This window comes from Macaca nemestrina, chromosome 1, assembly GCF_043159975.1.
Source record: "Macaca nemestrina isolate mMacNem1 chromosome 1, mMacNem.hap1, whole genome shotgun sequence".
Classification (NCBI taxonomy): Eukaryota; Metazoa; Chordata; class Mammalia; order Primates; family Cercopithecidae; genus Macaca; species Macaca nemestrina.
This window is the reverse complement of record NC_092125.1, coordinates 186,671,296-186,694,788: the sequence shown is the minus strand read 5'-3', so window position 1 is coordinate 186,694,788 and position 23,493 is coordinate 186,671,296. Positions and strand designations below refer to the sequence as shown.

General features: G+C 43.9%; 1 pseudogene; it reads left to right on the top strand.

The window, feature by feature from the left end:
- CYP4A43P (cytochrome P450 family 4 subfamily A member 43, pseudogene) overlaps positions 1-22,988 on the top strand; it is a 79,297-nt pseudogene extending 56,309 nt beyond the window's left edge.
- The last annotated feature ends 505 nt before the right edge of the window (positions 22,989-23,493 follow it).

Here is a 23,493-nt window from a genome sequence, read left to right as displayed (position 1 = left end):
AAACTGATAGAGCCAGTGCCCTTATACAAAGGCTGGAATGTAACAAAAGCCCACCAAGAGTTCTATAGAAGGCATATAAGCTCTGAAAAATCTTTGTAATTTTGAGTTTTTCTGGTGATATTTCCTAGGCCTTCTCCCTGTAACAAGTTACAGAAATAAAAACTCTCTTCCTCCTCAGTTCATCTGCATCTCATTATTGGGCCACAAGAATAAGCAGCCTGACCCTCAATTTGGTCCAGGGACAGTGGTACAAACAAGCAAGAACGAATGAGAGAGACATTGGGGTGTGTTTTTGATGGGAGTTGATGACTGGATGTAGGCATAGTAGGAAAGTCTAGGACAATCCCTATGTTATGTGAACCCCCAACATTTGAGACAGGTCACAGTTAATTTAGAAAGTTTATTTTGCCGAGGTTGAGGATGCGCACCCATGACACAGCCTCAGGAGGTACTGATGACATGTGCCCAAGGTCGTCAGAGCACAGCTTGGTTTTATACATTTTAGTGAGACACGGGACATCAATCAACATATCTAAAATTGAACATTGGCTCAATCTGGAAAGGCGGGACAACTTTCCAGATTGTCACAGGTAGGTGAGAGACAAGTGGTTGCATTCATTTGAGTTTCTGATTAGCCTTTCAGAAGAGGGCAATCAGATACGCATTTATCTCACTGAGCAGAGGGATGACATTGAATATATTGGGTGGCAGGTTTGCTCTAAACAGTTCGCAGCTTGAATTTTCCCTTTAGCTTAGTGCTTTGGGGGCCCAGGATATTTTCCTTTCACAGTTTCTGTTCACTGAGACAGGAAAGGCAAGAAGAATCTATCTTCCCCAATCCCACCCCCATCACCATCCCCTGCCCTATATGTCTTTTGCTCTTCTCAAAGTGTTCCTCAAAAACACTTTTTGTCTGTTTCTCATATATTTCTTTAACCACCAGCCTACAGGAATCTATTTCATGAACAAATAAAGCCTTGGTTTTTATGCTTCTCATTTGATACTTCACCCTGTTTTCATTTGTCATTCATTCCACAGTCAGAAATTCTAGGAGAACGGTTTGGAGATTCTTCAAAAAACTAAAAATAGAGCTACCATATGATCCAGCAATTCTACTGCTGGATATATACCCCAAAGAAAGGAAATCAGTATATCAAAGAGATATCTGCACTCCCATGTTTGTTGCAGCACTATTTGCAATAGCGAAAATTTGGAAGCAACCTAAGGGTCCATTAACAGATGAATGGATAAAGAAAATGTGGTGTAAATACACAATGGAGTACTATTCAGCCATAAAAAAGAATGAGATCCTGTCATTTGCAACAATGTGGATAGAACTGGACATCATTATGTTAAGTGAAATAAGTCAGGCACAGAAAGACAAACATCACATGTTCCCACTTACTTGTGGGATCTAAAAATCAAAACAATGGAACACATGGAGATAGAGAATAGAAGGATGATTACCAGTTGGGGGTGTAGGGGAACAAAAAAATAGGAAGAATGAATAAGACCTAGTATTTAATGGCATAACAGGGTGACTGTAGTCAATAACAATTTAATTGTACTTTTAAAAATAACAAAAGGATATAATTGGATTATTTGTAACACAATAAATTCAATTTACATGATATGATTATTATGCATTGCACGCCCATGTCAAAACATCTCATGTACCCCATAAATACATACACCTACCATGTGGCCAGAGGCTCACGCCTGTAATCCCAGCACTTTGGGAGGACAAGGCGGGTGGATCACGAGGTCAGGAGATCAAGACCATTCTGGCTAACATGGTGAAACCCCATCTCTACTAAAAATACAAAAAATCAGCCGGGCGTGGTGGCGGGCACCTGTAGTCCTAGCTAATCAGGAGGCTGAGGCAGGAGAATGGCATGAACCCTGGAGGCAGAGCTTGCAGTGAGCCGAGGTTGTGCCACTGCACTCCAACCTGGGTGACAGAGTGAGACTGTCTCAAAAAAAAAATTTAAAAAAAAATCCTGTACAGCTTTCTACCTTATCTCTTTGCATATTCAGCTTATCTTCCTAATTAGTCTTTAAAACACCATGATGGTTTAAACGTTTTTTTTTGTTGTTTTTTGTTTTTTGTTTTTATTTCTTGAATTCTGCCTGGTGCCCGTCTTTGAGCTGGGCACACAATAAATGTTTTATAAACATTTATTTCACTTGAACTAAGGAGACATACCAGGGGTGAGGGAGGTTGAAGAAACAGCAGGGTGAGAAATGTAGAGCAATGACCTACAAAGCAAGTGGGCAATGAAGAAATGGAGATATCCCAGGTCAAGAGTTTTGTCTATTAAGAGAATAAGTTTTAAGCTAGAGGGTGGGAAGGTTGGTAAATAGAAAATGAGTAAAGTCAAATAATGGTTATTCTCAAGAGAGTGAGCCTGGTGCTTGTTCCTCATGGAGGTAGCACTAATAGGAAGGATGGAAGGTTCTGAGAGGGGCAGTAAGAGAGAAAAAACACATGGCCGGGGAGGCTGAAGGGGATGAATGGGGCATTGAATAGAATGGATGAGCCAGAAGGGAGGAGGCACAGAAACTTCATAGATGGTCAGTCCTAGCTATTTTTTTTTAGACTGTCTTGTTGTGTCACCCAGGTTGGAGTACAGGGGTGCTATCACAGCTTATTAAAGCCTTGACCTCTTGGGCTCAAGCAATCCTCCCACCTCAGCCTCCTGAGTAGTCCTAGATATTTTTATGGAAGCATCAAGGTTGGAAAGTGATCACTTCATTCTGCCCCTAATTAACACAGTAGTTTTGGTTTTGAAGGGATTCAACTGGGAACACAAACACATAATCATAAGAGAAAGAATGGGAGGAGGAAACAGGCAGATTATATCTCCGATGCTGGATAACCTGAGGTTTTTTTAGAGAATCCTAAGGCCTCTTCTGCCATGGCAGGGGCAGGGATTCAGAACAGCTGCTATGGTTATTGCTGGGGGCATTGACAAGCAAGCTGTTAAAAGACTTTGGAACCAGTAGAATTTACATAATAAGTTCCATGCAAAAGGCCACTGGCACATGGTTCCATCATTTTCTCCAGTCAACAGCCTGGAAGTAAGAGAATGGAAAGTTTCAGTAAGGAAGCACAGAGCCAGTTCTTACTCTCACTGTGTTGCACTGTCCCTCTGCCAATGCTGGGAAATACCAGGATACAAAAATGTATCAAAGGTAGGCCAACACACAATCTGGTGGAGAGGACAGATAGATATGGAAAGCAGTGTTATGGTAAAACGGATTCATGCTACAACTGCACAGACCCACATGGGTTATCTGGATCTAGTCCTATCATACAGATAAGGAAATGAAGTCCAAAAGTAAAAACAAAAAACAAAAAAAGGCTACCCCTAACCTCCTTCTCTCCAGACTGAGAATTCCAAGGTCACCTTTCCTTTCTCCATGTGACCTGTGAGCTATACCACCTGTGCTGGTCTTTCCAGTTCCTTTGAAGGACAGGGCAGTGAAACCTTAAATGTATCCAACAGTGTTACTCTGTTTCATCTCCTCTGAAGGCTCATACTTCTCCACCCAGTTTTTAAAATGTTGGGTGGAGAAGTGTGAACCTCTAGAGGAGACGGAAAAGAGGCAAGCAGAGAGGTGTGAAGGAAACCAGGATCATCCAGTGTGAGATACAAAGAGAGAGGCTGAGACACTTGAAACGAAAGATGAATGATGAGTTACAAAACAAAGACAAAGTTTAAAATGTGTTTATTGGAATTCATATCATGGAAGTCAGTTGTAAACTTGGGAAGAGGTGTTGAAATGATAGAAACAGAAATCAAAATAAAGTGGGTTGAGAAGAAATTAGGAGGGAAGTAAGGAGCTGTGGAGAAGTGTCAACCACTTTGAAGAGTTTGACTGTGAAAGGAGAGTTGGAATGCTTCTGGATGGGGATCTCAGGGATTTGAGAGTGAAAGAAGGTTAAAGTCTCTCTTCCTCTCTCTATTTCCTATCCCAACCTCACCCCCAATTCCTAGTAAGTGAGGTTGGGATTCAGAGTGCAGTCACTGGCTTTGAAGGTAGGAGGAAGAAGAAAAGGTTGGGGCAGACGTAGAGTTTCATATTTTGTAGTACTTTAAGCCACAACACAGTATAACACAAAATGCAAATCGCATAAAATCCCATTAAAAATCTCCAGTCATAGACAGTTTTGAATGATACTAATACTATTTAATTTTACAATGTTAATATGCAGTATCTATTTTCCTTATTAAATATAAATAGGCCAACTCAAAATTATTAAATTTAAGAGTACATTGAGGGCCTGGTGGAGTGGCTCACACTTGTAATCCCAGCACTTTGGGAGGCCGAGGTGGGCAGATCACCTGAGGTCAGGAGTTTGAGACCAGCCTGGCCAACTTGGCGAAACCCCATCTCTACTAAAAATACAAAAATTAGCCAGACATGGGGACAGGTGCCTGTAATCCCAGCTACTTGGGAGGCTGAGGCAGGAGAATTGCTTGAACCTGGGAGGCAGAGAGTGCAGTGAACTGAGATTGTGCCACTGCACTCCAGCCTGGTTGACAGAGCAAGACTCCATCTCAGAAAAAAAAAAAAAAAAAAGAGCATATTGAGGTCAACTAAAGTCATTTAAACTTAACCTTCCCCATCTGATGAAAGAGTTTATTTGCTTAATATCAAATTAAATAAATTGCTATTTTGGATAATAAGTTAAACAATTGACTGACTTAATAGTAAGTCAAATGCCTTAAGCAATTCTCATATTTGTCCAACTTGGGCATATTTCAAAAATAATAATATTGTTTGAACATCACGTAAGTAACGTAATTTATGGTGTAACCAACACATCACCTTCTGCCAAGTTAGACTCTTATCTGGAATAATAATAATAATATCAAATAACCCTGAACTCTTACTATGTGCCAGGCATCTTACATATGCTATCTCCGTTCTCTCAAGTAGGCCTCACTATTTTCACTTTACAAGTGAGCAAGTTGAAGGCTGAGAAATGAAATAACTTGACCTTAGTCATATGTGGCTCCTGAAGTCTGTCTTCTGTATCGTATCGTGCCTGCAATGCATCCTAAGACCTCTCCCCTACCACTTTTTGACATTATACAGACTTATATAGTGAGTCATAAATTTGCCAAAATTTATGGCAACCAGCAGCTCTTGGGGCTGCTCTGTCTATTCAGTAGCCATTCTTTATTCCTTTACCTTCCCAATAAACTTGCTTTCACTTTAAAAATAAACAAACACCACCAACAACAAACTCTGAGTGAACCAGCCACAACAACCTACCATTGAGAAGATGGCATGGTGCCCTTTCCCCTAGAATGAAACTGAGAGCTGGTGACTACTTACTTATGTGCTGATACAGAACAACAACAACAAAATGTAGGAAAAAAATGTTTAAATGTATAGAAACAAGTTAACTAGGAAGACTAAGCAAAGGACTTTATTTTTTGTTAGAGACAATGGGACTTTGGGCAAACTGATTCTTAGACTTGTAATTTTTCAAACATTCACTCCCAAGTACCAGGAAGTGGAAACTATAAGAGCTTACCTACTATGTCACTTTTATATATATTTTATCCTTCAGTCCTCCAGACCACTCTGTGAAATGCAGGACAGTATAAGCCTCATTGCACAAATAAGGACAAATAAGCTAAAAAAACCCTGGTCCCTGGTTCAGTGGGCTCTTGGGTGCTGTTGCAAAGGGATGGCATGTGTATTATTTCACATCTATGCCACACCTTTTTATTTTTCCAGTCTGGTTTTTTTTTTTTTAATATCGATAGTTTTTTTTTTATTATTATTATATTTTAAGTTCTAGGGTACATGTGCACAGCCTGCAGGTTCGTTACATATGTATACATGGGCCATGTTGGTGTGCTGCACCCATTAACTCATTTACCTTACGTATTTCTCCTAATACTATCCCTCCCTGCTCCTCCCACCCTACGACAGGCCCCAGTGTGTGATGTTCCCCACCCTGTGTCTAAGTGTTCTCGTTGTTCAGTTCCCACCTATGAGTGAGAACATGTGGTGTTTGGTTTTCTCTCCTTGCGATAGTTTACTCAGAATAATGGTTTCCAGCATCATCCATGTCCCTACAAAGGACATGAACTCATCCTGTTTTATGGCTGCATAGTATTCCATGGTGTATATGTGCCACATTTTCTTAATCCAGTCTATAATTAATGGGCATTTGGATTGGTTCCAAATCTTTGCTATTGTGAATAGTGCCCCAATAAACACACATGTTCGTGTGTCTTTATGGCAGCATGATTTATAATCCTTTGGGTATATACCCAGTAATGGGATGGCTGGGTCAAATGGTATTTCTAGTTCTAGATCCTTGAGGAATCGCCACACTGTTTTCCACAGCGGTTGAACTAGTTTACAGTCCCACCAACAGTGTAAAACTTCCTATTTCTCCACATCTTCTCCAGCACCTGTTGTTTCTTGACTTTTTAATGATTGCCATTCTAACTGGTGTGAGATGGTATCTCATTGTGGTTTTGATTTGCATTTCTCTGATGGCGAGTGATGATGAGCATTTTTTCATGTGTCTGTTAGCTGCATAAATGTCTTCTTTTGAGAATTGCCTGTTCATGTCCTTTGCCCACTTTTTGATGGGGTTGTTTGTTTTTTTCTTGTAAATTTGATTGAGTTCTTTGTAGGTTCTGGATATTAGCCCTTTGTCAGATGAGTAGATTGCAAAAATTTTCTTTCCATTTGTCAATTTTGGCTTTTGTTGCCATTGCTTTTGGTGTTTTAGATATGAAGCTCTTGCCCATGCCTATGTCCTGAATGGTATTACCTAGGTTATCTTCTAAGGTTTTTATGGTTTTAAGTCTAACATTTCAGTCTCTAATCCATCTTGAATTAATTTTTGTATAAGGAGTAAGTAAAGGATCCAGTTTCAGCTTTCTACTTATGGCTAGCCAATTTTCCCAGCACTATTTAATAAATAGGGAATCCTTTCCCCATTTCTTGTTTTTGTCAGATTTGTCAAAGATCAGATGGCTGTAGATGTGTGGTATTATTTCTGAGGGCTCTGTTCTGTTCCATTGGTCTACATGTCTGTTTTGGTACCAGTCCCATGCTGTTTTGGTTACTATAGCCTTGTAGTATAGTTTGAAGTCAGGTAGGGTGATGCCTCCAGTTTTGTTCTTTTGGCTTAGGATTGTCTTGGCAATGCGGGCTGTTTTTTGGTTCCATATGAACTTTAAAGCAGTTTTTTCCAATTATATGAAGAAAGTCATTGGTAGCTTAACGGGGATGGCATTGAATCTATAAATTACCTTAGGCAGTATGGCCATTTTCACAATATTTATTCTTCCTATCCATGAGCATGGTATGTTGTTCCATTTGTTTCTGTCCTGTTTTATTTCACTGAGCAGTGGTTTGTGGTTCTCCTTGAAGAGGTCCTTCACATCCCTTGTAAGTTGGATTCCTAGGTATTTTATTCTCTTTGAAGCAATTGTGAATGAGAGTTCATTTATGATTTGGCTCTCTGTTTGTCTGTTATTGCTGTATTAAAATGCTTGTGATTTCTGCACATTGATTTTGCATCCTGAGACTTTGCTGAAGTTGCTTATCAGTTTAAGGAGATTTTGGGCTGAGACCATGGGGTTTTCTAAATATACAATCATGTCATCTGCAAACAGGGACAATTTGACTTCTTCTTTTCCGAATTGAATACCCTTTATTTCTTTCTCTTGCCTGATTGCCCTAGCCAGAACTTCCAAGACTATGTTGAATAGGAGTGGTGAGAGAGGGCATCCCTGTCTTGTGCCAGTTTTCAAAGGGAATGCTTCCAGGTTTTGCCCATTCAGTATGATATTGGCTGTGGGTTTGTCATAAATAGCTCTTATTATTTTGGGATACATTCCATCAATGCCGAATTTATTGAGCGTTTTTAGCATGAAGGTTGTTGAATTTTGTCAAAGGCCTTTTCTGCATCTATTGAGATAATCATGTTGTTTTTGTCTTTGGTTCTGTTTATATGCTGGATTACGTTTATTGATTTGCATATGTTGAACCAGCCTTGCATTCCAGAGATGAAGCCCACTTGATCATGGTGGATAAGCTTTTTGATGTGCTGCTGGATTCAGTTTGACAGTATTTTATTGAAGATTTTTGCATCAATGTTCATCAGGGATATTGGTCTAAAATTCTCTCTTTTTGTTGTGTCTCTGCTAGGCTTTACTATCAGGATGATGTTGGCCTCATAAAATGAGTTAAGGAGGATTCCCTCTTTTTCTATTGATTGGAATAGTTTCAGAAGGAATGGTACCAGCTCCTCCTTATACCTCTGGTAGAATTTGTCTGTGAATCCATCTGGTCCTGGACTTTTTTGGTCGATAGGCTATTAATTATTGCCTCTATTTCAGAGCCTGCTATTGGTCTGCTCAGGGATTCAACTTCTTCCTGGTTTAGTCTTGGGAGAGTGTACGTGTCCAGGAATTTATCCATGTCTTCTAGGTTTTCTAGTTTATTTGTGTAGAGGTGTTTATAGTATTCTCTGATAGTAGATTGTATTTCTGTGGGGTTGGTGGTGATATCACTTTATCAATTTTTATTGCGTCTATTTGATTCTTCTCTCTTTTCTTCTTTATTAGTCTTGCTAGCGGTCTATCAATTTTGTTGATCTTTTCAAAAAACCAGCTCCTGGATTCAATGATTGTTTGAAGGCACTTTTGTGTCTCTATCTCCTTCAGTTCTGCTCTGATCTTAGTTATTTCTTGCCTTCTGCTAGCTTTTGAATGTGTTTGCTCTTGCTTCTCTAGTTCTTTTAATTGTGATGTTGGGGTGTCTATTTTCGATCTTTCCTGCTTTCTCTTGTGGGCATTTAGTGCTAGAAATTTCACTCTACACACTGCTTTAAATGTGTCCCAGAGATTCTGATATGTTGTATCTGTTTTCTCATTGGTTTCAAAGAACATCTTTATTTCTGCCTTCATTTCATTATGCACCCAGTAGTCATTCAGGAGCAGGTTGTGCCATTTCCATGTAGTGGAGCAGTTTTCATTGAGCTCCTTAGTCCTGAGTTCTCGTTTGATTGCACTGTGGTCTGAGAGACAGTTTGTTATAATTTCTATTCTTCTACATTTGCTGAGAAGTGCTTTACTTCCAACTATGTGGTCAATTTTGGAATAAGTGCAATGTGGTGCTGAGAAGAATGTATGTTCTGTTGATTTGGGGTGGAGAGTTTTACAGATGTCTATTAGGTCTGCTTGGTGCAGAGTTGAGTTCAATTCCTGGATATCCTTGTTAACTTTCTGTCTCTTTGATCTGTCTAATGTTGACAGTGGGGTGTTAAAGTCTCCCATTATTATTGTATGGGAGTCAAAGTTTCTTTGTAAGTCTCTAAGGACTTGCTTTATGCATCTGGGTGCTCCTGTATTGGGTGCATATATATTTAGGATAGTTAGCTCTTCTTGTTGGATTGATCCCTTTACCATTATGTAATGGCCTTCTTTGTCTCTTTTGATCTTTGTTGGTTAAAGTCTGTTTTATCAGAGACTAGGATTGCAGCCCCTTTTTTTTTTTTGTTTTCCATTTGCTTGGTAGATCTTCCTCCATCCCTTTATTTTGAGTCTATGTATGTCTCTGCATGTGAAGTGGGTCTCCTGAATACAGCAAACTGATGGGTCTTGACTCTTTATCCAGTTTGCCAGTCTGTGTCTTTTAATTGGGCCATTTAGTCCATTTACATTTAAGGTTAATATTGTTACGTGTGAACTTGATCCTGTCATTATGATATTAGCTGGTTATTTTGCTCGCTAGTTGATGCAGTGTCTTCCTAGCTTTGATGGTCTTTACATTTTGGCATGTTTTTGCAATGGCAGGTACCAGTTGTTCCTTTCCATGTTCAGTGCTTCCTTCAGGATCTCTTGTAGGGCGGGCCTGGTGGTGACAAGATCTCTCAGCACTTGCTTATCTGTAAAGGATTTTTTTTCTCCTTCATTTATGAAACTTAGTTTGGCTGGATATGAAATTCTGGGTTGAAAATTCTTTTCTTTAAGAATGTTGAATATTGGCCCCCACTCTCTTCTGACTTGGAGAGTTTCTGCGGAGAGATCTGCTGTTAGTCTGATGGGCTTCCCTTTGTGGGTAAACCTACCTTTCTCTCTGGCTGCCCTTAACATTTTTTCCTTCATTTCAACTTTGGTGAATCTGACAATTATGTGTCTTGGAGTTGCTCTTCTTGAGGAGTATCTTTGTGGCATTCTCTGTATTTCCTGAATTTGAATGTTGGCCTGCTTTGCTAGGTTGGAGAAGTTCTCCTTGATAATATTCTGCAGAGTGTTTTCCAACTTGGTTCCATTCTCCCCGTCACTTTCAGGCACACCAATCAGACATAGATTTGGACTTTTCACATGATCCCATATTTCTTGGAAGCTTTGTTCATTTGTTTTTACTCTTTTTTCTCTAAACTTCTCTTCTCACTTCATTTCGTTCATTTGCTCTTCAATCACTGATACTCTTTCCTCCAGTTGATCAAGTCGGTAACTGAAGCTTGTGCATTTGTCACGTAGTTCTCGTGTCATGGTTTTCATCTCTATCAGTTCGTTTATGGACTTCTCTGCATTGGTTATTCTAGTTATCCATTCTTCCATTCTTTTTTCAAAGTTTTTAGTTTCTTTGCACTGGGTACATAGTTCCCCCTTTAGCTCTGAGAAGTTTGATCAACTGAAGCCTTCTCTCAACTCGTCAAAGTCATTCTCCGTCCAGCTTTGTTCCATTGCTGGCAATAAGCTGCGTTCCTTTGGAGGGGGAGATGCGCTCTGATTTTTTGAATTTCCAGCCTTTCTGCACCGCTTTTTCCCCATCTTTGTGGTTTTATCTGCCTTTGGTCTTTGATGATGGTGACGTACTGATGGGGTTTTGGTGTGGGTGTCCTTTCTGTTTGTTAGTTTTCCTTCTAATAGTCAGGACCCTCAGCTGCAGGTTTGTTGGAGTTTGCTTGAGGTCCACTCCAGACCGTGCTTGCCTGGGTATCAGCAGTGGAGGCTGCAGAAGATAGAATATTGCTGAACAGCAAGTGTTGCTGTCTGATTCTTGCTCTGGAAGCTTTGTCTCAGAGGTGTACCCAGCCATGTGAGGTATGAGGTGTCAGTCTGCACCTAGTGGGGGATGTCTCCCAGTTAGGCTACTCAGGGATCAGGGACTCACTTGAGCAGGCAGTCTGCCCATTCTCAGATCTCAAGCTCTGTGCTAGGAGAACCACTGCTCTCTTCAAAGCTGTCAGACAGGGACATTTACATATGCAGAGGTTTCTGCTGCTTTTTGTTTAGCTATGCCCTGTCCCCAGAGGTAGAGTCTACAAAGACAGGCAGGCCTCCTTGAGATGTGGTGGGCTCCACCCAGTTTGAGCTTCCCGGCAGCTTTGTTTACCTACTTAAGCTTTAGCAACGGTGGATGCCCCTCCCCCAGCCTTGCTGCTGCCTTGCAGTTAGATCTCAGACTGCTGTGCTAGCAATGAGGGAGGCTCTGTGGGCGTGGGACCCTCCAGGCCAGGCTTGGGATATAATCTCCTGGTGTGCCTTTTGCTAAGACCCTTGGTAAAGCACAGTATTAGGGTGGGAGTTACCCGATTTTCCAAGTGTTGTGTGTCTGAGTTTCCCTTGGCTAGGAAAAGGAATTTCCTTCCCCCTTGCACTTCCCAGGTGAGGTGATGCCTCGCTGTGCTTCAGCTCTCACTGGTTGGGCTGCACCCACTCACCAGCACCAACTGTTCGACACGCCCCAGTGAGATGAATCCAATACCTTAGTTGAAAATGCAGAAATCACCCAGCTTCTGTGTCGCTCATGCTGGGAGCTGGAGGCTGGAGCTGTTCCTATTCAGCCATCTTCAGCACCCCCCTGAACAATCCTTTGATCACTGTTTTATCTTAACACATGCTTACCATATATGCTAGATTAATACTGAAAATATAATGAATATGATTATATAAAATTATTGTGTAATTTAAAATGTTTACATTAATTCATTTTATTCTGTAAATATACTAAATTATTTTGCAAATCTGCTTACTGGGTGATACAAGTTATGCACATTGTCCATGGAAATTGTTGTATTTATGACTTCCAGAGATTTTACACAATGTGGAAACAATAACCGACTGAAGTTTCTGCAGGCAGTATTGTGCCCATAGCTCTACACAGCAGAGAGACAGAATCTGACCTTAGGTCAAGTCTTGGGGAGAGAACAAGAATCTGGATCAGAGCCCAGGTCATCAGAAACAGTTCCAAATTCCTAACTTGTACTGGTACCTCCAGAACTACATGGTCTCTGTGGTTGTCCTGCCCTTCGCTCCCACTGCAAAGACTACAACTAAATGAAAGCATTCATCTGTCTACTCTCGTTGATAGTTCCAACAGGACCAAGAGCTACAACAGACTCAAAAATGGGTGGAGACATTCCCAAGTGCCTGTCCTCATTGTCTATGGGGAGGCAAAGTTCGTGTCCAGCTCTATGACCCTGACTACATGAAGGTGATTCTGGGGACATCAAGTGAGATTGAAACTTCATCCTGACTGCATCAGCTCTTCCCTGCTGATACATGCCCCTGGGTCTGTAAAAACCCAGTAGAAAGTGGCAGTTCAAACGTTAATGTCTAAACCCTGTTCCAACCATCCACAAAGCCCACAGTCTAGGCTACAGCCAGAAGTATTTACTGAGTATTGAATGTTTAAAACAACTGTGTGGGGGTAAATTTGCTGTTTTTCCTTTTCTTTCTTGCTGTTTTAAGCTAATAGAGTTAATCTGAAATGTACATTGCCACATGTCTCATAGATATGTGGGTATATGCATATGGTACTGGTGTTGATCTATAATTTTGAGATTTTGGTTCTTATTCTCATTTTCACTCATCAATGAATTATGACACGGATTTGGTAACTATAACTCCTTCCAGTCCTGGGTCACTGGTAGACTAAGCCACCACCAATGGCTCTGTCTTACCCTCTGGCCTGGAGGACATTGCCTATGTTTCTTACCAACTCCTTCCTAGATCTGTGGGTGTTCTGCTGCTGGAACACTGAATCTGACTTCCTGAGCCCACATTGATCTTCATGGCAGACATGGAAAGGGACAGGAGGCAAAATGGGAAATGACACAGGTCAAACTGCCAACACACAGACATTATCAACTGATAGAAGCCCGTGGTCTGAACCACAGCTGCCTCTGGGGATGCCAAATTTAGTAGTAGTAGCTCCCAGTTTCCTGTAAAGCCTTGTCTTATCTCTCAGACTCCAAAATTCCAGAAAACTGCAGATTCCTGGCTCCCTGGATTGGTATGTACATGTAAACTAGGACCGCTCCCCAGTTCCCCATCTGCTCCCCAGTTAGATTTGCCAAGAGCAAACTCTTTGGCTCACAGAGAACAAAAGGTGAGGGGCCACCACTGTCATGACCCATCCCTAATCCAGTTTCATGTCCCTTCTTTTAACAAGACCCTCACCCTGTCCTAATGCTGGTGTGAGCCCTCCTCAGGCTCAGCTTCTTCCACTTCACTTCTCAGTTCTCTCCAGACATCCTCAGCCTGATATTTATTTAACACCTGCCCACAACTCTTTCCAAACTTCATCTCACAACTGTCCTAATCTCAGGGATGTATCAGCCCGATTAGGACATTCCCATACCTGAAATGCACCTGCTTTCCCTGCCATAGCCCACGAAGTACCTTCTAGGTTTTCTCCCCTCAGAAACCACCTTGTCTCCTTCCCAAGAGATCCCTTTCAGCCCGCCTCTCCCCAACACACATACACACACCCATCTCTTGGCCCAGGGTACGGTTTGTCCCTGCTGAATGGGCAGAAGTGGCACCAGCACTGGCGGATGCTGACCCCAGCATTCCATTATGACATCTTGAAGTCCTACATGGGGCTCATGGCAGACTCCATACACATGATACTGGTGAGTCCATCTTTCTCCCCTCCAGACATCCAATCACAGCATGCACTCTCACCAATTTCACTCTCAACTCTGTGTCCCACAGACAGCCATAGACACAGCCAAACAGAATAACACACTCAGACCATTACTGTGAGAGTAGGGTTCCCCAAAAGTGATGTGATAGCAGAGCACCCAGGCATCAAGTTGCATCCACACTTTGCTCATTGTCACAGGCAATGAGGATCACAGTGGATAAATTCTGCCTCCCACTTTGAAATCTTCAGCGCAGGGGACTGGAGAGATGGTCAATCTGATGGACATCAGGACACCCTACCCCTGATGGCCTTGACAATGTCATCTCCAGTGTCAGGATGGACAGGCCAGGATGTCACTCACTGAGGCTCTGGCCTGGGACCCAGAGCTTTCTGCATGGATTTGAGCCGTGCATGCAGTGAAAGGGACACCAACTCTTCATTCTCAGAGCCAGAGCTGCCATACCCTTCTCTCCTTTCCAGACTCTGATTTCTCACTCAACTGTGCTCAGCAAATATTTCACGAATGAAAATTAATTGAAGTCCCTGATGTGCCTCCATTAGGCACCTATATGAGACTTTTTTTTTTTTTGAGACGCGTAGTCTCGCTTGTCATCCAGGCTGGAGTGTGGTGGCGCAATCTCGGCTCTCTGCAAACTCCGCCTTCCAGGTTCACCCCATTCTCCTGCCTCAGCCTCCCAAGTAGCTGGGACTACAGGTGCCCGCCACTATGCCCAGCCAATTTTTGTATTTTTAGTAGAGAAGGGGTTTTACCATGTATATGGGCCTTTTAGACTTCCTTTTGTTTTGACACTTGTCCCCCTAAAGTTGAGATGCAATCAGTCTCTCCGAACAAGCTCAGTTTTCAGAACACTGAAGAGTACTCCTATTATTTATTCATAAACAACAACAAAAAATGTTTCCAGCCAACTATAGGGTATAACTGAATCTAAGAATACAAAACTTACTTCAGGCTATTGTGAGCAAACATGGTTAATGCTGCATTAAAACTTTGAAAACTAGGTATTGGTTTACACATATTGATTCACAATACGAATATCAGCACTACATCTGCTCTTAAAATGAGGGATCCCAACCATGATATCTGGAGATAAAGGGAAAAGCCAAGCCCTATTAGCAAAAGACTTCTGGGGAATTAAGAAGGTCCATGCCCTCTCCCACTACAGGACAAATGGGAAGAGCTCATTGGCCAGGACTCCCCTCTGGAGGTCTTTCAGCACGTCTCCTTGATGACCCTGGACACCATCATGAAGTGTGCCCTCAACATCCAGCTGGACCGGTCAGTGATAACTCTCCAGCTGTGGGATTCATATTCTTATCAACTGCATGGACATACCTGAGAGGCAGGTGGGGCAGTTTGTGGGCTCACCTCCACAGGAAGAAAGACTCAGCCTATGACAAAGCTCTAATCCCAGACCAGACCAAACCATGCTTCAGCTAAGGATTCCTTATCCCTAGCACAGGTAGACCCTGGCTGTTCACAATATCTTATAAAAACCTCAGGATCACAGAGCTCTAAGACAGAAGAAACAAGTGCCTCAGTGATGCCTGTCCCGTGTTTGAAGCTATCTCCATCCAGATTCCACATTGCCTCCAAACCAGAGGCCCCTTTGACTTTGGTCTCTTCTGAATCCTTTCCCTCAGGGATATCCAATCCTACATCCAGGCCATTGGGGACCTTAAAAAGCTGTTTCCCGCACGAGCAATGTCTTTCATCAGAATGACACTATCTACAGCCTGACCCCTACTAGCTGCTGGAACCACCGTGCCTGCCAGCTTGTCCATTCCTCTTCTTGTCTCCTCCCTTCAACAGGCACAGCTAAAAGAGGCTGCCCTGACTCATCACACACAGCCAGGCCCCCTGTGGCCCCTGCAGAAACTGGGACACACCCATGACGGAGATTTCCATAAAGCGGGGGCTGGGAGCTGAGATGTTAGGGGCAGGCACTGTGCAGGCATTTCCCTGTGTCCCCACATGGGGATGGTTACCTGAGACCCCATCCAAGCAGCATTCAAGCAGCAGCCCCGTGGGTTGTGCCATTGCAGGGAGGCCTGCCCTGCCTCACACAGCACTAGAATTTTTACTCCTGAACATGCATCCACACCCACACTCATGCTGAGGTCTACAGGGCACCCACATGGGGGCAGGTGAACCGCTGGGCCTCCTGGGGGCTGCTGACACTCTCGGCTCTGTATAGTAACCACTGTTCTGGAACAGATCGAGCGATCCAACTGAGGAAGGCTCACCTGAAAGAGGAGGGGGAGCTGGAGAAGGTCAGGAGGAAGAGGCACTTGGATTTCCTGGACATCCTTCTCTTGGCCAAAGTGAGTGTGTGTAGGAGAGGCCAGAGGCTTTTCCCAAAGCACAGAGCAAGAGACTAACCCTGCACTCTTACCTCGGCCTCCCCAGATGGAGAATGAGAGCAGCTTGTCAGACAAGGACCTCCGTTCTGAGGCAGACACATTTATGTTTGGAGGCCATGACACCACAGCCAGTGGCATCTCCTGGATCCTCTATGCTCTGACCACACACCCCAAGGTTCAGCAGAGGTGCCAGGAGGAGATCCAGAGCTTCCTGGGGGATGGAGCCTCCATCACCTGGTGAGTGAGGGTTCAAGAGATGCAGGAGTCATGCTCTCTCTGTAGGGTGGATTCACCTGGTCTTCCCAGGCCCTGCTGATGTTCAGGATGGACTTTGTTTCAGGGACTGCCTGGACAAGATGCCCTACACCACCATGGGCATCAAGGAGGTGCTCAGACTCCACCCACTGGTGCCAGGCATTGGCAGAGAGCTCAGCACCCCCATCACCTTCCCTGATGGGCGCTCCTTGCCCAAAGGTACGAACTTCCCCCATCCACTCACCTAAGCTCTCCACAGGGAGATGTGGAGGGTCAGGAATGCACCTGTGCTTCAGCAATTGCAAACCTCTCTGAGCCTCCCTTTCCTTGTCAAAAAATGAAACATATTTTATAGTTAGGATGAAGAATTTGAAATGCCTGGCAAAGAGCTTGAACCACCAAAAGTCTGATAAATAAATGTTAGCCTCTGCATGTGGCCTTGGGAACAAAAGCCCTAAAATTCTATCCCATGAGATGTGGAGGGCTAGAAAGAATCAGACACAGGCACAGGGAGATGTGGTTCTTTCCTGATCGGGTTAAGGCAAATGAGGGAGATCAGGAATCATAAGTCATGGGTCAGCTGTTGTCCAGCTTTTGAGGAGCCCTCAGATTGATGACACAGAGCCACTGATGACCATATTTGAGACCACTACAGTGGACAGAATCCACCAAGGCTCAACCCCCATTGGGTCTGGTCTCAGTCTTGTCATATTCTAGCTGTGTGACCACAGGCAAGACAATCAGCCTCTGAGACTGAGGTAGCTCCTCTGAAATTTGGGAATAAAGGAATGTCTTCCTTGGATCATTGTTGTGGGTATTGAGTGGGTTCATGTATATTCTCCAGTGGCCCTTGGAGGCATTTGATGAAGGTAGGTTCGCAGTGCACTTACTACAAACAGTAAAACACCAATGCTTTCTTGCTGCTTATTCCTGGATTCATGGTTTTCTACTCATCCTTTGAGCTCACATGCTTAACCAAGTTCAGCACCCCTGTATCATCCTGCTCAAAGTGATTATTTGAGGCAAAACTTGTCCCCTGCTGCGTGAGGCACCAGGCCACCTCATGGATATGATCCATCTTCTCTCTCTCTTCCACACCCTCCCCACAGGATTGAAAGTCACTCTTTCCATTTGTGGCCTTCACCACAACCCAAAGATGTGGTCAAACCCAGAGGTAAGAAGGCCTTGGAGGAGGATGATCTCTCAGGCCCAACACATTCTCCTGCTCAGGGGATCCTGTCTCCTTATGGGTAGATAACAGAGGTTGGACTCTTATCTGTCCTGCCCTGGTGCTCTCTCTGCAGGAGTTTGACCCTTCCCGCTTTGTATCGGGTTCTGCTTGACACAGCCATGCTTTCCTGCCCTTCTCAGGAGGATCGAGGTGAGGCGCCATAATGCTGGTAATGGAGGTGGAGGTGGAGGTTGAGAAACAGGGGGAGGCTCTGGGCACACAGCTGATGCTTATGGCTCCCTAATTCATATGTGCCATCTTCACCTACACCTTTGGATGCTGGTGTTTGTGGGAAGGAAGTCTGACGCTGATGTGTCTGTGTACAAAAGGAAGACGGCATTTCAGGGCACAGGATGGCGACCTCACTCCCTCTGCTTTTTCCAATGTCCAGCCAAAATTCACTGAGTGTGTGTGTTCTGAACTTTCATGTATTCTGGTGTTTTCCTCATTTGAGGAGCATGAATTTTCAATATTAGACTTGTTCAGTCAATTAAATTGTATATATTAGCATTTCTCAATTTTCAGAGATATTAAAGTCAATTTCTCTCTCCCCTACATATTGCCATTGCAGCACACTACCATTTCTACTTAATTCACCCGTGTGTTATGTGAAAAAACTGAAATATTTGCATATATTTAGAATTAAGGTGCCTTGCTAGTCCTCCCTTACAAGCCAAAAAAGTGAACGGTTAAAACAACCCTTTGCAGAAAGTTTTATACCCATATGCATTGTCTCAAATATTTTGCTGTCTTGTCCAACAAATGTCCACTGTGTTATAGTGTTCACATATTTGTGTCTCCTTTCCCATTTGGCAACATTGTTTTTGTGCAGTGGGTTCTCTATGCCACGATCCCATAGGCCACATAGCAAAATGTTGACAAACACATGAAAATGAGAACAATAAACTGCCTTTGAGGAAAACCCTCCTTTCAGTATATGACAAATAACATTTGAAGACTTATGTGTGTGGATTATGAAACACACTTGAAATAGTTGCTGAGTTGGACATATGCACTCCAAAATAACTGCTGTGGAAATCCTCAGGGCTACAGGAAACATCGTTTGAAAAGCAAATGCCAAGAACTAAGTAAATTGTTAGTAGAAACATAGTTTTTCTAAATGAGTAATTATGTGAATTCTCCCAATGGTGAGTCCACTTTCACACAATGGTTGTTAAGCAGATGTTCCAGAAAGTCCTTCTCCAGCACTGTTTTATCCCAGGATGCCAGCTTCCTCCTAAACAGTGGCTCTTAATCATGTTGCTGCCACTAGAGGACAGGAGAGCATCCCCAAGCTCCATTTCTAGTCCAGAACTAATATTTTCTCTCAGTGTATTTCATTCTATTTTATTCTTTTTAAACTTAATTAACTTCATTCAAATATATAAGTATTTATTAAGCCTACCTCTGTGGGTTAGGCCCTGTGCAGCATGATGGGAAAACAGGAAAAAGGTACTGTCCCTGCCTCTAGGAGTTCATAGTCAAGAACAAAAATGTGTTGTTATGTAGAAACACATTGTATGCTCCAGGCACACATCACTCCCTCATCCATCCTTTCACTTATTCAGTCACTGAGTGACTGAAGGACTGGCCTGCCCCTCCACACCTGTGGGCATTTCTTGTCAGGTGGAAGGAGAGACTTGGGAAAAGAAAGAGACACAGAGACAAAGTATAGAGAAAGACAAGTGGGCCCAGGGGACCGGCTCTCAGCATATGGAGGACCCGCACCAGCACCGGTCTCTCAGTTCCCTCAGTATTTATTGATCATTATCTTTACCATCTCAGAGAGGGAGGGGGAAGTGGCAGGACAACAGGGTAATAGTAGGGAGAGGGTAAGCAGGAAGACATATGAATAAAGATCTCTGTGTCATGAATAAGTTTAAGGAAAAGTGCTGTGCTTTGATATGCATGTATGCAAACATCTCCATAAACATTTCCGTGCATTAAAGAGCAGCATTGCCGCTAGCGCTAGCATGTCTCCCCTCCATCCAGCCCTAAGGTGGTTTTCTCCTATCTCAGTAAATAGAACATACAATTGGGTTTTACATTGAGACATTCCATTACCCAGGGACGGGCAGGAGACAGATGCCTTCCTCTATCTCAACTGCAAAGAGGCCTTCCTCTTTTACTAATCCTCCTCAGCACATACCCTTTATGGGTGTCAGGCTGGGGGACAGTCAGGTCTTTCCCTTCCCATGAGGCCATATTTCAGACTATCACATGGGGAGAAACCTTGGACAATACCTAGCTTTCCTAGGCAGAGGTCCCTGAGGCCTTCCACAGTGTTTGTGTCCCTGGGTACTTGAGATTAGAGAATGGTGATGACTTTTACCAAGCATACTGCCTTCAGGCACTTGTTTAACAAAGCGCATCCTGCATAGCCCCAAATCCATTAAACCTTGAGTCACCACAGCACATGTCTTTGCAAGCACAGGGTTGGGGGTAGGGTTACAGATTAACAGCATCTCAAGGCAGAAGAATTGTTCTTAGTACAGAACAAAATGGAGTCTCTTATATCTACTTTCTACATAGACACAGTAACAGTCTGATCTTTCTTTTCCCCACAAGTGACTCATTGAGTGTTCCTGTTTCTGGCACTGTCCTAGGCACTGGACTGTTTATGGATGGAGCACAGATGCCAACTGGGGGCTTGAGGTGGGAGAGGCACAGTTGGCAGGGAGTGAGAGGCAGCTGGGTCCTGGCCTTAGCCTTGAGGATGTGGCAGGCATAGGTGGAGTGAGGATGCTCCCAGCCATCTCCACATGAACAGGGCTAGGACGTGGGCTGGATGTCCATGGTCCAGGCTCCTGGTAAGAGTTGGGTGAGGCAACAGCTATGGAGGGCTTGGCTGCTACCTGGGATGCTGTCCCCTCTTTGAGGAGTGTGGGACAATCTGAGCTGGTCTGTGGCTTCAGTGTGGAGGAAGGGCAAGCAGGGACCCAGAAAGTCCAGGTGAGAAGACTGAGGGACAACAAGGAGGGACATTTCTGGAGTACAATTAGAAGGCTACAGGTGCTGGTAGGCAGATGGGTAAGCCTGGACCATGGAGTAGGAGGAAGGTGGGGTAACAGTCGAGGGCCACCTACCTAGTGTCCTCCCAGGAAGCCTTCCCACTACCCATCTGACTCCCCTCTCCCACCCATCTGGGTCTCTCTCTAAGAATCCAGGTCTCTGTGTACCCCTACATGGAGAGCACTGGAGAGTGTGCCTCCCCTACCTTACAGGGACCTGAACTGGGCTGTATACTGGGGAACCACACACTGTCTGTGGAAGAGTGAACAAACCATTGATTAACTCTATGACAATTCATGTAATTAAACTCTGCCTTAGAGCCCTGGACCTCCTGACAGAGGGTTACAGGCCTGCTCAGAGCAGAGACAGGAATTAGGAGCTAGCCCTGGAAGATTGGCAGACTCTGTCTAAAGTCAAGGAAAAGAGTGAATCGAGGCCTGGGTAGAGGGGCATGTGGGCTTTAGGGAAAGGATTTTGGGGCTGGGCACATAGAGGAAGACCCTAAATCCCCAGTTCAAGGGTGGAGCTCAGAGATCAAAGCCTGCCTAGCTCACAATAGGGCCTGAGGCCATTTTTCAATTCATTGTCTCTGCCTGGCCCAGGAACTGCATCGGGAAACAATTTGCCATGAACTAGCTGAAGGTGGCCACGGCCCTGACCCTGCTCTGCTTTGAGCTGCTGCCTGATCCCACCAGGATCCCCATCCCCATACCACGAGTTGTGTTGAAGTCCAGCAGTGGGATTCACCTGAATCTCAGGAAGCTCCCTAACCCCTGTGGGGACAAGGGCCAGCTCTGAGGGCCTTCACCTGCCATCCTCTCTTCCTGACCTCTGCTGCTGTCCCCTGCCTGTCTGCCCACATCCTGCTTTCTATCTGGCCACGTGCCCTTCTTCTCACCTGTTTGCTGTCCTATTTCTGTCTTCCAGTCTGTCTTCCCATTTCTCATTCACCTTTCTCCAGGCTCCCTACGTGCTTGTCTATCTATCTCCTACCCACCTACATCATTGGCTTTCCATCCAACACCCAGTCTTCTGCCTGCCCTCCAGCCTGTCTGCCACTACACCTGTCTATCTCCTGTCTGCTTGTCTGTACCATGTAGGCATTTTCTATTGCTGCTGAAATAAACTACTACACTTTAGTAATTTTAAATAATAGAAATGTATTATCTTATAGTTCAGTAAGTCAAAGTCAGAAATGGGTTTCACTGGATGAAAACAAGTTGCAGACAGGGTCAACCCCTTTCCAGGGGTCTAGGGAAGAGTCTTACCCCTTACTCTTTCAGTTCCAGAGCTGCCTTTTTTTTCCTTGGTATTGGCCCCTCTCCGTCTTTGAAGCCAACAGCATTTCAAATCTCTTTCTCTCTCTTACTGTCCTCACATCTCTTTCCTTCTAGTAAGGACTTTTGTGGTTCCATCTAGTTCATTCAGATAATCCAGAATAATTTCACCAACTCAAAATCCATTGCTTACTACTTCAAAGTCCATTTTGATATATGCCATCACATGATAATGGATTCCATGTATTAGGATGTGGACATCATCTAGGGTCTTGATTCAGCCTAGCACAGTTCTTGTCTGATTGTCATTCTATATGTTCATCTACATTTGTCTTGTAAGGTAGCTGGCAATCTGATTGCTATTCACAGAACCCCTCTGTCTTCACTCTTCTATGGAATAAAGTGCACAAGGTGTATGTGTCTGCATTTCCTTCAAAGGAGAGAGACAGGAGAGAAGACACCAAGGGGGAGGAAATATAGTGGAGACAAGTCTCTTCAGAGGAGGAAAAAGAGAGTTGATATCTTCCCTGTGGTGTAAGGACCCCAGAAGGGATTAACCCAGCTTACCCTGCTTCATACAATTGCATGCCTGTGACCCATGATGCCCACACCATACCCAGCTCCTGAGGCTTTCTTGGCAGTTTAGATAAAGGATTTTTCTCCAGGAGATCAGAGGGAGAAGCTCACATCTATAGGGGAAAGATTCCAGACCTCTATTCCATTCAAGATTTAGCTTTCCTCATATGAGATGAATCAGAGCAGGGCTGAGCTAAGGACCTATCTTAGTGTGCTTTGTTTTCCTATAACAGAGTACCTGAGGCTGGGTAATTTACAAATTTCTTTGGCTCCTGATTCTGACGGCTGGAGGGCCCAAGATTTGGCAGCTGAATCTGGTGTAGTCCTCATGCTGCTTTCACCCATGATAGAAAGAATGAGAAGCAGCCATGCACACAGATCACGTGGTGAGAGAGGAAACAAGAAAGAGACACCAAGAAAGCCGCACTGTTTTCAGGAGCCACTCTCCTGGGAATACAACCATCCCACCTAGAGTGAGAACTCACTCACACCTGCAAAGCAGGAAGGGGACAGTAATTTATTTATTTATTTTATTATTATTATCATTTTCTGAGATGGAGTTTCACTCTTGTTGCCCAAGCTGGAGTGCAATGGCATGATCTCGGCTCACCACAACCTCCACCTTCTGGGTTCAAGTGATTCTCCTGCCTCAGCCTCCCAAGTAGCTGGGATTATAGGCATGTGCCACCACACCACACCTGGCTAATTTTGTATATTTAGTAGGGACGGGGTTTCTCCATGTAGGTCAGACTGGTCTCTAACTCCTGACCTCAGGTGGTATACCTGCCTCAGCCTCCCAAAGTGCTGGGATTACAGACATGAGCCACC